At 42.0% G+C, this 14,480-nt stretch overlaps 1 long non-coding RNA gene and 1 pseudogene across 1 annotated transcript; one reads left to right on the top strand and one right to left on the bottom strand.

Annotated features, from left to right (window-relative positions):
• Positions 1-129: 129 nt before the first annotated feature.
• On the bottom strand, positions 130-5,793 carry LOC120048869. The gene is made up of 4 exons (XR_005477048.1): positions 5,612-5,793; positions 5,403-5,472; positions 5,258-5,298; positions 130-384 (listed from the first exon to the last, which is right to left on the bottom strand). It is a non-coding gene; the product is annotated as an uncharacterized LOC120048869 (long non-coding RNA).
• On the top strand, positions 5,707-10,141 carry LOC120047787 (annotated as a pseudogene).
• The last annotated feature ends 4,339 nt before the right edge of the window (positions 10,142-14,480 follow it).

Genomic DNA, 14,480 nt, shown 5'->3' with positions numbered 1-14,480 from the left:
GCTTAAAAGTGTACTTTTACAGAATCATTTTATCCACTCTGCTTCTGTACAGATCAGACCTTTTTTTATTTATGTAAATACAACGATGTAAAACTGTAATCCTAAAGATAAAACACATGTTAAATTGTAAACAAGGTGCTTGTAGATGGCTGTGAGTAAATGTTTTCACATTAATACTTCAAAGTATTCTATAGTTGTTCACACATCCTAGCTGCTAGATGGCTTTCAGCATAAACTTCAGATGGTCGTTGGTGTTGTTATGGGTCTAGTGGAGACTAGAGTCTTGACTCTCTGTTTGTAGATGGTCTTGCCCAGTCTGTTGAGCTCTATGACGTACTGCTGTCTCTCATGCTCCAGGAGGGCCTGCAGTGCTGCTCTACGGACCTGCACACACACAGAAAGCAGACATCATGGAGAGCATGTACTGTAGATACAGGGGAAGCCGTAGTTGAAGTTCTGGTACAAATATGGACAATGCAAGCAATTCATAAGTTTGATAAGTTGGTGTGTCCTAAATGGAAAACCTGACAATGTGTGGCCTACGTTTACCCCTACCTGGTGTTACAAATGTGTAATTGCTCTGACAGTGTAGGTGTGTAAAGGACACTGCAATACAAATTAACAAGAATAAGCCCATTAATTTTCCTCAGTCAGAGGAATAGGTTAGAGATATGATGCTACGAACCTTCATGAAAGAGCTGATAATAGGTTATTTAATAACGTCCCTTAAGAGAATTAGTACTTTATATAAATCAAATCAAACATGCGCCAAATACAACAGGTGTAGTAGACCTTACAGTGAAATGCTTACTTACAAGCCCTAACCAACAATGCACTTAAAAAATGTATAAAATCAACAACAACAAAAAACGAATATATATATATAAATTAAAAAGTTACATAATTAATTAATTAATAAAAAATAAAAAATAAAAATTAAAGTAACAAATAATGAAAAAGCAGCAGTAAAATAACAATAGCGAGGCTATATACAGGGGCTACCGGTACAGAGTCAATGTACAGTAAGATAAAGAATATTATAAAGTGGAGCATATTGAGAAAATGGTTGGCGCTTAATAATAGCCTACTGGTAAAGAAATATACATTAAACATAAAAAATATATATTTACAGTGGGGCAAAAAAGTATTTAGTCAGCCACCAATTGTGCAAGTTCTCCCACTTAAAAAGATGAGAGAGGCCTGTAATTTTCATCATAGGTACACTTCAACTATGACAGACAAAATGAGGAAAAAAAATCCAGAAAATCACATTGTAGGATTTTTAATGAATTTATTTGCAAATTATGGTGGAAAATAAGTATTTGGTCAATAACAAAAGTTTATCTCAATACTTTGTTATATACCCTTTGTTGGCAATGACAGAGGTCAAACGTTTTCTGTAAGTCTTTACAAGGTTTTCACACACTGTTGCTGGTATTTTGGCCCATTCCTCCATGCAGATCTCCTCTAGAGCAGTAATGTTTTGGGGCTGTTGCTGGGCAACACGGACTTTCAACTCCCTCCAAAGATTTTCTATGGGGTTGAGATCTGGAGACTGGCTAGGCCACTCCAGGACCTTGAAATGCTTCTTAAGAAGCCACTCCTTCGTTGCCCGGGCGGTGTGTTTGGAATCATTGTCATGCTGAAAGACCCAGCCACGTTTCATCTTCAATGCCCTTGCTGATGGAAGGAGGTTTTCACTCAAAATCTCACGATACATGGCCCCATTCATTCTGTCCTTTGCACGGATCAGTCGTCCTGGTCCCTTTGCAGAAAAACAGCCGCCCCAAAGCATGATGTTTCCACCCACATGCTTCACAGTAGCTATGGTGTTCTTTGGATGCAACTCAGCATTCTTTGTCCTCCAAACACGACGAGTTGAGTTTTTACCAAAAAGTTATATTTTGGTTTCATCTGACCATATGACATTCTCCCAATCTTCTTCTGGATCATCCAAATGCTCTCTAGCAAACTTCAGACGGGCCTGGACATGTACTGGCTTAAGCAGGGGGACACGTCTGGCACTGCAGGATTTGAGTCCCTGGCGGCGTAGTGTGTTACTGATGGTAGGCTTTGTTACTTTGGTCCCAGCTCTCTGCAGGTCATTCACTAGGTCCCCCCGTGTGGTTCTGGGATTTTTGCTCACCGTTCTTGTGATCATTTTGAACCTACGGGGTGAGATCTTGCGTGGAGCCCCAGATCGAGGGAGATTATCAGTTGTCTTGTATGTCTTCCATTTCCTAATAATTGCTCCCACAGTTGATTTCTTCAAACCAAGCTGCTTACCTATTGCAGATTCAGTCTTCCCAGCCTGGTGCAGGTCTACAATTTTGTTTCTGGTGTCCTTTGACAGCTCTTTGGTCTTGGCCATAGTGGAGTTTGGAGTGTGACTGTTTGAGGTTGTGGACAGGTGTCTTTTATACTGATAACAAGTTCAAACAGGTGCCATTAATACAGGTAACGAGTGGAGGACAGAGGAGCCTCTTAAAGAAGAAGTTACAGGTCTGTGAGAGCCAGAAATCTTGCATGTTTGTAGGTGACCAAATACTTATTTTCCACCATAATTTGCAAATAAATTCATTAAAAATCCTACAATGTGATTTTCTGTATTTTTTTCCCTCATTTTGTCTGTCATAGTTGAAGTGTACCTATGATGAAAATTACAGGCCTCTCTCATCTTTTTAAGTGGGAGAACTTGCACAATTGGTGGCTGACTAAATACTTTTTTGCCCCACTGTATGTTGATTGTATGATTCTTGCTTATTTACTGGTGCTATTGTTTAAGGATGCAATTTGAAATGTAATGTTTAAGAAAAAAGTACTGTATTTTTGTTGTATTGCACAGACAAACTGCACACAGGAAAAGCGATTGATTGTGTGTCCATAAAACCAGGGCCCAGTCTACTCACTAGAGTTCCTAGAATACAAATCAGATGAGTTAGAACAAAAAGCTAGGTCATAGGAAGTGTTGCTGTACTTTTACTGTGGTCAAACATCTTAAAATGGGGTGCCTGGACACTATACGATTATTTGTGCAGATGTAAAAATGGGGTGGGGAGTACTCAGGGTCTGTAGAATGTAATGGTGTCATTTCATGGGACTCTGAATAATACAGAGTGTTGCTGGCCTTTTACTCCACCCGTTCCATTGGCCAAGATGCAAATCACTGTATAAGGAATACATGTTGGCTTATAGAGCAAGAACTATTCTAGGTGTCGCAGTAGAAGCATTGTAGGGAATACTCAGTAGGGTCTGTAGAATGTATATATGGTGTCATTTCATTGGGCTCTGAATAATACAGAGTGTTCCTTCCTGTACAGTGCTATATTTGTACCTGATAGTGTCCAGGCACCCCATTTTAAGCTGTTTGACAACAGTGAAAATTAAATCAAATTAAATGTTATTTGTCACATACACGTGTTAAGCAGATGTTATTGTTGGTGTAGCGAAATGCTTGTGTTTCTAGCTCTAACAGTGCAGTAATATCTAAGAGTAATATCTAACAATTTCACAGCAATACACACAATCTAAAGTAAAGGAAAGGAATTAAGAATATATAAATATTTGGGCGAGCAATGTCAGAGCGGCATAGACTAAGATACAGTAGAATACAGTATATACATATGAGATGAGTAATGCAAAATATGTAAACATTATTAAAGTGACTAGTGTTCCATTATTAAAGTGGCCTCTAATGTGCTACTGATGGCTATTTAACAGTATCTAACAGTTTGATGGCCTTGAGATAGAAGCTGTTTTTCAGTCTCTCAGTCTCAGCTTTGATGCACCTGTACTGACCTCGCCTTCTGGATGATAGCGGGGTGAACAGGCAGTGGCTCGGGTGGTTGTTGTCCTTGTCCCTTTTGCCCTTCCTGTGACATCGGGTGCTGTAGGTGTCCTGGAGGGCAGGTAGTTTGCCCCCGGTGATGCGTTGGGCAGACCGCACCACCCTCTGGAGAGCCCTGCGGTTGCGTGCAGTGCAGTTGCCGTACCAGGCAGTGATACAGCCTGACAGGATGCTCTCAATTGTGCATCTGTAAAAGTTTGTGAGGGTTTTAGGTACCAAGCCAAATTTCTTCAGCCTCCTGAGGTTGAAGAGGTGCTGTTGCGCCTTCTTCACCACACTGTCTGTGTAGGTGGACCATTTCAGTTTGTCAGTGATGTGTACGCAAGGAACTTGAAGCTTTCCACCTTCTCCACTGTGGTCACATCGATGTGGATAGGGGGGTGCTCCCTCTGCTGTTTCCTGAAATCCACGATCAGCTCCTTTGTTTTGTTGACGTTGGGTGAGAGATTATTTTCCTGTCACCACACTCCCAGGGTCATCACCTCCTCCCTGTAGGCTGTCTCTTCATTGTTGGTAATCAGGCCTACTACTGTTGTGTCATCTGCAGACTTGATGATTGAGTTGGAGGCATGCATGGTCACGCAGTCATGGGTGAACAGGGAGTACAGGAGGGGGCTGAGCATGCATCCTTGTGGGGCCCCAGTGTTGAGTATCAGCGAAGTGGAGGTGTTTTTTCCTACAGTACCTTCACCACCTGGGGGCGGCCCGTCAGGAAGTCCAGGACCCAGTTGCACAGGGTGGGGTTCAGACCCAGGGCCTCAAGCTTAATGATGAGCTTGGAGGGTACTATGGTGTTGAATGCTGAGCTATCTTGATCTGTATTATTCAGAGCCCTATGGAATTACACCATATATACATTCTACAGACCCTACTGAGTATTCCCTACAACACTTCTACTGCGGCACCTAGAATAGTATTTGCTCTATAAGTCAATATGTATTCCATACACATTGATTTGCATCGGGGGCATTTAGGCTTTTCTGCTATTACTTGCAGACATTTATACTGAACATTCTGAAATTCTGTGACCCAAAAGTACTTTTTTAGTGTTGCTGAGGAGAGAGGGCCCTGTTTCAGCACCCCTCCACTCCCTCACTATCGTCAGAGCAGTCTTTCCCAGCTCAGTCTCTCTCTGCTGGGTCAGCTCTCTCAACTTCAGGGTCTTCATGGAACCAGCCTGGGTGGAGACCTCAAACTCAGCCTTTTGCATCACACCACAGATACTGAGAGAGAGAGATAGAGAGAAAGAGAGAGAAAGAAAGAGAGAGAGGGGGGGGGGGTCCTTTCACTACAGTTCTTTCACTACATTGAGAAGTGAAAGGACTGTAACTTCAAGATATTTCAGGGAAAACGTATCAAACGTTGCAGTTACAATTAGCCCAACAGTACAGAACTGAATAGTTTACACACCTGTCCAGCTCTGCAATGCGGTTAGTCATCTCGCCATCTTTCTATAAAAGAGGGAAAATGCAGACTATAACACATTTCCAGCCACTTAGCTATAGGTATCTGACCACTTTTTTGTCTGTGTGTTGCCTAGTAGTGACATGCTTACCTTGATTCTGTCTCTCGCCCTCTGCACAAGTTTGTTTTTGGAACGTCGTTCCTCACAACCAAACATCCTGCTGGCAATTTATTTGAAGTAAATAGTCACAAACTATCTTGCTTTAACAAAAACTGCACAATAAACGAATAAATGGTTAAAAAAATGTCAGCGTCTCAAAGGATGGAGGCGAGTCTGTCTACGTTGGCATGGTAACTAACCTATGTAGCCGGAAATATCCTTCCTTCGCTGCCAATTACAGTGAACGATATAGATCACATGACAAGCATGACGCGTGTTGCCCGTCGTCGTTCCTGTTGCAGAAAGTGATAACATGGGGCGATGAGATACACATGAAAGTCATTCTACCGGCAAAACCAGAGGCGAGACAAAATTGACAAAAGCTCCGTATTTATCCTCCTGTTGTTAGTTTGTTACAGTAGAAAGTTATAGTGCGATGTTAGGTTTGATTCTGAATGTGTATTGCTATCATACCTCAGCCACTAACTAGTCAGTAAAGCTAAAGGGCTAGCTAGTAGTAACCGTAACTTTACAGTAGGTAGCTAGTTTACATTAGCTAATTTACTTGTAGTTACATCAGAATAGGGCTTGGCAATCTTACCCCAACATTGTCATCATGATACGAACAGGAGTGCAGCAGATGGCCAGGGGACTGTGCCAAATAATGGGACGTGAAATCTCAAAAGGAAATTTCAACACCAACATCAGACAACAAATGACTCCAAGAGGGACTTTCCAGCTTCCCTGGTCCTCTATCAACAGTGTCCGAACCATGGCGGTAGGTCCAGAAACACACACACAGTCACACATATTTAGCTAGCTACAAACAGCCATAACATTAGTGTAGCCTACTGTCAAGGGCAATGTGAGTGAGAACATGTGAGTCATGATTCATCTTACCTAAACATTTGTCATGGTTCCCTTTTCCCTAACGTTACTGCCGATAGAAACAGTATTTTTTTCCCCACAATGTGCATTGTGAACTGTGCTGTAATGTATTTCGTTCTGGATGTTTCTGCCGTGTCATGCTGTTATGTTGTCATACAGTGGGACCCCCTGTACTCAGTCAGATAATACTGTAACAAAGTATGGATGAGAGTGTAATAGTAGTGTTTGTCCACTAGGTGCTGCCCTGGCCTTTCTCTTTCCAGCCACGGGACTTCAGCCTGCCCAACTCGTCCTGGGGCTCCGACATGAGGCGTCTGTATGAGCATGACGGAGAGAAGAAGTGGGGGGTCTGGAGAAGACTGCCCAGCTATAACCGCTCCCTCAAGTACGCCACAGGTACAGTAAGGAAGGGTTTCTGCCACATATGGATGGTGTGTGTGTGTGTGTGTGTGTGTGTGTGTGTGTGTGTGTGTGTGTGTGTGTGTGTGTGTGTGTGTGTGTGTGTGTGTGTGTGTGTGTGTGTGTGTGTACGAAAATTACTAAAATGTAATGTAAAAATGTAACGTGTTTGTATAACCCTGTCTCTCATGTCCTGGGCATAGTGTCTGAGTAAGATGTTGTGTGTAACTCTGTTTCTCCTTCCAAGGTTGGGTGTATCTGAGTAAGATGTTGTCTATATGTGTGTTTCTCCTTCCAAGGTTGGGTGTATCTGAGTAAGATGTTGTCTATATGTGTGTTTCTCCTTCCAAGGTTGGGTGTATCTGAGTAAGATGTTGTCTATATGTGTGTTTCTCCTTCCAAGGTTGGGTGTATCTGAGTAAGATGTTGTCTATATGTGTGTTTCTCCTTCCAAGGTTGGGTGTATCTGAGTAAGATGTTGTCTATATGTGTGTTTCTCCTTCCAAGGTTGGGTGTATCTGAGTAAGATGTTGTCTATATGTGTGTTTCTCCTTCCAAGGTTGGGTGTATCTGAGTAAGATGTTGTCTATATGTGTGTTTCTCCTTCCAAGGTGGGGTGTATCTGAGTAAAATGTTGTCTATATGTGTGTTTCTCCTTCCAAGGTGGGGTGTATCTGAGTAAGATGTTGTCTATATGTGTGTTTCTCCTTCCAAGGTTGGGTGTATCTGAGTAAGATGTTGTCTATATGTGTGTTTCTCCTTCCAAGGTTGGGTGTATCTGAGTAAGATGTTGTCTATATGTGTGTTTCTCCTTCCAAGGTTGGGTGTATCTGAGTAAGATGTTGTCTATATGTGTGTTTCTCCTTCCAAGGTTGGGTGTATCTGAGTAAGATGTTGTCTATATGTGTGTTTCTCCTTCCAAGGTTGGGTGTATCTGAGTAAGATGTTGTCTATATGTGTGTTTCTCCTTCCAAGGTGGGGTGTATCTGAGTAAGATGTTGTCTATATGTGTGTTTCTCCTTCCAAGGTGGGGTGTATCTGAGTAAGATGTTGTCTATATGTGTGTTTCTCCTTCCAAGGTTGGGTGTATCTGAGTAAGATGTTGTCTATATGTGTGTTTCTCCTTCCAAGGTTGGGTGTATCTGAGTAAGATGTTGTCTATATGTGTGTTTCTCCTTCCAAGGTTGGGTGTATCTGAGTAAGATGTTGTCTATATGTGTGTTTCTCCTTCCAAGGTGGGGTGTATCTGAGTAAGATGTTGTCTATATGTGTGTTTCTCCTTCCAAGGTTGGGTGTATCTGAGTAAGATGTTGTCTATATGTGTGTTTCTCCTTCCAAGGTGGGGTGTATTTGAGTAAGATCATTCAGTCGAAGGCGCGTCTGTTCACGCGGAACATCAGGGAGTACGGGGGGACGTTCGAGTACGTCGTGTTTGTCAACAAGCAGGAGCAGAAGTGTGTGTGTGTGTGTTCCAGGCTGGCCACCTACTGGAGGGACCCCCGGGGTGAGCTGTTTGTGTCTGTGTGTGCTGATGGCATGTGTATACTGTGACAATGTTTGTCCTTGTGTGTATCTCTGTAAAAATGACACAATCAACTGCTAGCATTCAAACATCATATTTAGTCAGAAGTGTAATGTTTATAAATGATGTGTGCGATTCCAGGCACGTCCATGGGGTGGCAATAGCTACCATGATTGACACTGTAACGGGGACCCACGCCACCTACCTCTCTGGGCCTGTCATGACTGCCAACCTCAACATCAACTACCGCAGGTACACACACTTTCTCCCTCACTCCCTTCCTCATTCTCTCCATCACTCACTCACGGCTTATTAAGCTCTAAAAACATGTTTTCATGTTATTGTGGTCATTATTGTAGGGTTTTAAGTGAGGATCTAGATTTTTCCTGACCACATTTCCTGGTTATGACACATACGGTATCCCGCCTCTCCTCCCCAAAGCCCCATCTCATTGGGTAGTACAGTGCTGCTCACCTGCTCATTGGATAAGAAGGAGGGACGGAAAACCTTTGTTTCCTGTCAAGTCACCATCACGGACAGCTCCAAACTACACACAGAGGCCACAGGTACTGTCACCCACCCTCACGTGTTGGTTGTGTTTTTAGATGTGTGTCATTGGACTTTCAGTCTGAAGTGTTCTCTCAGTCTTAGTATGTTTCTCTCTTCTCCCTCATCCTTCTCTCTCTCTCTCTCTCTCTCTCACTCTCCTTCTCCCTCTCTTTCTCTCTCACTCTCTTTCTCTCTCCTCCTCCCTCTCTCTCTCTCCTTCTCCCTCGCTCTCTCTCCTTCTCTCAGGGCTGTTTCTGTCAATCACAATGGGACACCTATTAGGAGGATGATGGATAGGCCAACTCATCGACCAACCAGACGCTACAAACACACATCAGAAACAGCACTGACTTCCTAGGGGGTGTGTTTGTCTGCACACAAATGTTTGGGTGTATATCAGTACCTGAGTGTGGGAGTGTGTATCCTTGAGTGTGTGCACGCATGCATGTGTGTGTGTGTGTGTGTGTGTGGTTCTGACTGTCAGATCCAGTAATCTTCTTAACTCTAGCAGTTTGCCTGAGACACCTGATGCCTTGCGCTCCACTGACATAGCATACAGATACTGTATATCATAGACACAACCGGTTGTGGATATTTTACCTCTCTTTCTCCACTGTTACACACTCCTGGACAACCAGCTCCAGTCAGAGTGAAGGACATAACCTCTGGTATATTATATTTAGGTCGAGGCTGTGGATACAACTTTTCTGAACCCTTCTTCCCGACAGCTAAAGGTCCCGACACTTCTGCATGTGCAGGATTCTCTACTTTACGCACCTCCCTTCACATTTCTCAGTCAATTGTGAATGATAATCTTCATGTTTTACCAGTGAAATGTCCATGCAGCATCTGCATACCTGTGTCTAGTTTCAATCATAGCACATATTTTGCCTAGTGGCACGTGCTGTTGAGTTTTGGCCACATGAGAGAAAAATGTGCCCATTTGCACAATCATTCTAAAATCTCATAAGAAATGAGGTGGTGTTTTTGTCTTACAGTAATTTTATACTACACTATTATATTGGGTTCTGTTATGTAGAATACCATCATTGTGTGATCTGGCAGACATTGATTCAGCTTTGATCTAACTTTATTAAACGCGCACCATTCACCAGAGTAGCTTGTTCTCTACGAGTAGAACAGAGACTGTGTGTAAAGAAGCTTCGGGACCTTTAGCTGTCGGAATGAGGGGTCTAGAAAAGTTGGATCCACAGCCACTCTGATATATTTAATAGATTGTTTATTTTTTGTATTTTATTTATATAATTCGGAATAATTTATTAGGCCTTTTACAGTTTGAGGTTTGAGTCATTGCTGATACGTTATTTTGTGACCAGTATGACCTCTTGAATAAAGCCTTACCTCTTGGGTACTGTAGACTGTTTTTCTATGGTATCTGGCTCAATGTGGGATACCTTTTCCATTCTCACTGGTCCATGTGTTATAAACAACCTTCAGACAGACTGATGTCATACAGACCCTTTTCTCTTCATCTGTCGTCCTCTGACTACGAATCTACATCTCCCTCTCACCTCTTCTTCCTTCCTCTCTCTGTTCCTGTCTGTCTCCCTCTTTCTTTTTCTTTATTTGTCAGTCTATCTTGTCTCTGACCCCTCCCTCTTTGTGAATGATCCCCTTCCAGTAAGAAATGAATGACAGGCAGCATAACCGTAAAAACTGACACGTTGTTCACATCACAGAGTTCAGAGGATTCTGTCAGCATAAACCCAGCAGACCACATAGCCTTAACCAGCACTCTCACTACTGAGACTGGCTCTGAGGACAAAACATAGTCACTATGGTCCCAATCTGGCCCTTTCAAAATGCTACTTTATTAGACTCTTAGGGTATCGTAGGCACCCATAACACATAGTACGCATGGTAACGAACTCATAATAGTAGGAATGGTAACGAACTCATAATAGTAGGCATGGTAACGAACTCATAATACTAGGCATGGTAACGAACTGATACTAGTAGGCATGGTAACTAACTGATACCAATAGGCATGGTAACTAACTGATACCAATAGTCATGGTAACGAACTGATACTAGTAGGCATGGTAACTAACTGATAGTAGCAGTCATGGTAACTAACTGATAGTAGCTGTCATGGTAACTAACTGATAGTAGCTGTCATGGTAATGAACTGATAGTAGCAGTCATGGTAACTAACTGATACTAGTAGGCATGGTAATTAGCTGATACTAGTAGGCATGGTAACTAACTGATAGTAGCAGGCATGGTAACTAACTGATAGTAGTAGACATGGTAATGAACTGATACTAGTAGGCATGGTAACTAACTGATACTAGTAAGCATGGTAACTAACTGATACTAGTAGGCATGGTAACTAACTGATACTAGTAGGCATGGTAACTAACTGATACTAGTAGACATGGTAATGAACTGATACTAGTAGGCATGGTAACTAACTGATACTAGTAGGCATGGTAACTAACTGATACTAGTAGGCATGGTAATGAACTGATACTAGTAGGCATGGTAACTAACTGATACTAGTAGGCATGGTAATGAACTGATACTAGTAGGCATGGTAACTAACTGATACTAGTAGGCATGGTAATGAACTGATACTAGTAGGCATGGTAACTAACTGATACTAGTAGGCATGTTAACGAACTGATACTAGTAGGCATGGTAACTAACTGATACTAGTAGGCATGGTAACTAACTGATAATACTAGGCATGGTAACTAACTGATACGAGTAGGCATGGTAACTAACTGATACTAGTAAGCATGGTAACTAACTGATACTAGTAGGCATGGTAACTAACTGATACTAGTAGGCATGGTAACTAACTGATACTAGTAGGCATGGTAACTAACTGATACTAGTAGGCATGGTAACTAACTGATACTAGTAGGCATGGTAACTAACTGATACTAGTAGGCATGGTAACTAACTGATAATACTAGGCATGGTAACTAACTGATACGAGTAGGCATGGTAACTAACTGATAATACTAGGCATGGTAACTAACTGATACTAGTAAGCATGGTAACTATCTGATACTAGTAGGCATGGTAACTAACTGATACTAGTAGGCATGGTAACTAACTGATACTAGTAAGCATGGTAACTAACTGATACTAGTAGGCATGGTAACTAACTGATAATACTAGGCATGGTAACTAACTGATAATACTAGGCATGGTAACTAACTGATACTAGTAAGCATGGTAACTAACTGATACTAGTAGGCATGGTAACTAACTGATAATACTAGGCATGGTAACTAACTGATACTAGTAAGCATGGTAACTAACTGATAATACTAGGCATGGTAACTAACTGATACTAGTAGGCATGGTAACTAACTGATAATACTAGGCATGGTAACTAAATGATACTAGTAAGCATGGTAACTATCTGATACTAGTAGGCATGGTAACTAACTGATACTAGTAAGCATGGTAACTAACTGATAATACTAGGCATGGTAACTAACTGATACTAGTAGGCATGGTAACTAGCTGATACTAGTAAGCATGGTAACTAACTGATAATACTAGGCATGGTAACTAACTGATACTAGTAAGCATGGTAACTAACTGATACTAGTAGACATGGTAACTAACTGATACTAGTAAGCATGGTAACTAACTGATAATACTAGGCATGGTAACTAACTGATACTAGTAAGCATGGTAACTAACTGATACTAGTAGACATGGTAACTAACTGATACTAGTAAGCATGGTAACTAACTGATAATACTAGGCATGGTAACTGATACTAGGGATTTTTTTAGGGCTCCCGAGTGGCGCAGCGGTCTAAGACGCTGCATCTCAGTGCAAGAGGCGTTACTGCAGTACCTTGTTCGATTCCAGGCTGCATCACATCCAGCCGTGATTGGGAGTCCCATAATGCTGGCGCACAATTGGCCCAGCATTGTTCGGGTTTGGCAGGGGTAAGGAAGTCATTGCAAATAAGAATTTGTTCTTAACTGACTTGCCTAGTTAAATAAAGGTTCCATTTTTTAAAATACTAGTAGGAATGGTAACTAACTGATACTAGTAGGCATGGTAATGAACTGATACTAGTAGGCCTGGTAACTAACTGATAATACTAGGCATGATAGCTAACTGAAAATAATATGTCTGGTAACTAACTGATACTAGTGGCCCATTTCTCTGGAGTTTCTGATATAATTAGTGTTTCACAGGAACCCTACAGTGTCCCTCCTCATGAAATACATGCACACAGTTTACTGGTGTGGTTTTGAAGTATGTAGCTGTGTGTGTGTGTGTGTGTGTGTGTGTGTGTGTGTGTGTGTGTGTGTGTGTGTGTGTGTGTGTGTGTGTGTGTGTGGTTAGGTGTGAACTCCCCCATCCCCCTTCCCTTAGGCCCCTCGAGTTTCTGTCCTCATATTGGAGAGATGGCTGCAGAGCAGCTGTGTGTGTGTGTGTGTGTGTGTGTGTGTGTGTGTGTGTGTGTGTGTGTGTGTGTGCGTGCGTGCGTGCGTGCGTGCGTGGAAGACACAGCCAGAGCGGCGGTAGGGAGAGCCTGAGACTCAGGTGTGGTCAGATGGGCTTTGAGGAGCGAGGGTGCAGTGGAACTGAGGTGGACAACTTTCCAGTCATTTCATTTTGTTAAAACCACCTAAACACACATACATTGTATGTCCAGAGAGTAGTATAGCTTTCTTTCACTGAGAGAGATTAGATTTTTGTTTTATTTCATCTCGTATTTGATTGCAATAATCTGTAGCCCTGGCATATTGTCAGTTATGTATTGATCTGATTTATCTCTTTACAGATTGATGGCCTTGCTCACACAAATGCCATATCATATAGAGTAAATAATAAGCAGATCACCTCACTGAGACAGTTAAGCCTGTAACTCTGGTCCAGCCGAAGGAAACCGACAGTTGCTAAACCGCGCGGCTGTAATTAAAAAAGGATAGCACTGACGCACCTTTCTTGCGCAATCAAATGTGCAAAAGCGCAACAGTCGCTCTACCCCAGAGCTTCAAACGCAGAGGTCGATATTTCCACGGTCATCTTCTTGAGACCACACCAAAATGAACGGGAACACACTGTTCATCCCGGGTGAAACCTGAGTAGCCTGAACTGAACTGAAAATGAAGTTGGCTGATGTTACCTTTACCTGGAGACAAGGCGGAATATGGAGAGTGACAACAGAGAATGACAAAGACGTTCTCAGAGTAAATGAGTTTAGTAACTATAACAGAGATGATAGTGCATGTTGTAAAGCGCATGCGCAGGTTACCACTTTTGCTTTAGTTTAGGACGGTTGGTTACAACTTGCTCCCAACTATTGTAGCTATTTATAGCCCACAAAAAAAACATTAAATTGCTTAAATCAGCTTTATCTGATATGACCTGAGTTAGAACCATCAACAACAAGCAGGTTAAGTAACTGTAGTGGTTAAATACAGTAATTTGTTTACACCGGATAATTCAGTACGTTGTAGATTATGTAACGGGTAAACCGGGCCTTGGTAACCCTTTACCATTCACACTGCTGGAGACTACATGCGCTTCTATTAATGACCTAATTAAAACCGAAAAGGAAAGCAATAAAATTAAATTAAATGTTTTATAATTAGTCTATAATGACACATTTTCTTTCTTCATATTTCCATTGGCCGTATCATATATCAAGCTACTGAAAAAAAAACTCCAGACAAACATATAGGCCTAGCCTATAGGCCTAAACG

Source organism: Salvelinus namaycush, chromosome 5 (assembly GCF_016432855.1).
Source record: "Salvelinus namaycush isolate Seneca chromosome 5, SaNama_1.0, whole genome shotgun sequence".
Taxonomy (NCBI): Eukaryota; Metazoa; Chordata; class Actinopteri; order Salmoniformes; family Salmonidae; genus Salvelinus; species Salvelinus namaycush.
The sequence above is the reverse complement of the archived record's forward strand: the minus strand, read 5'-3'. Positions and strand labels throughout refer to the sequence as shown.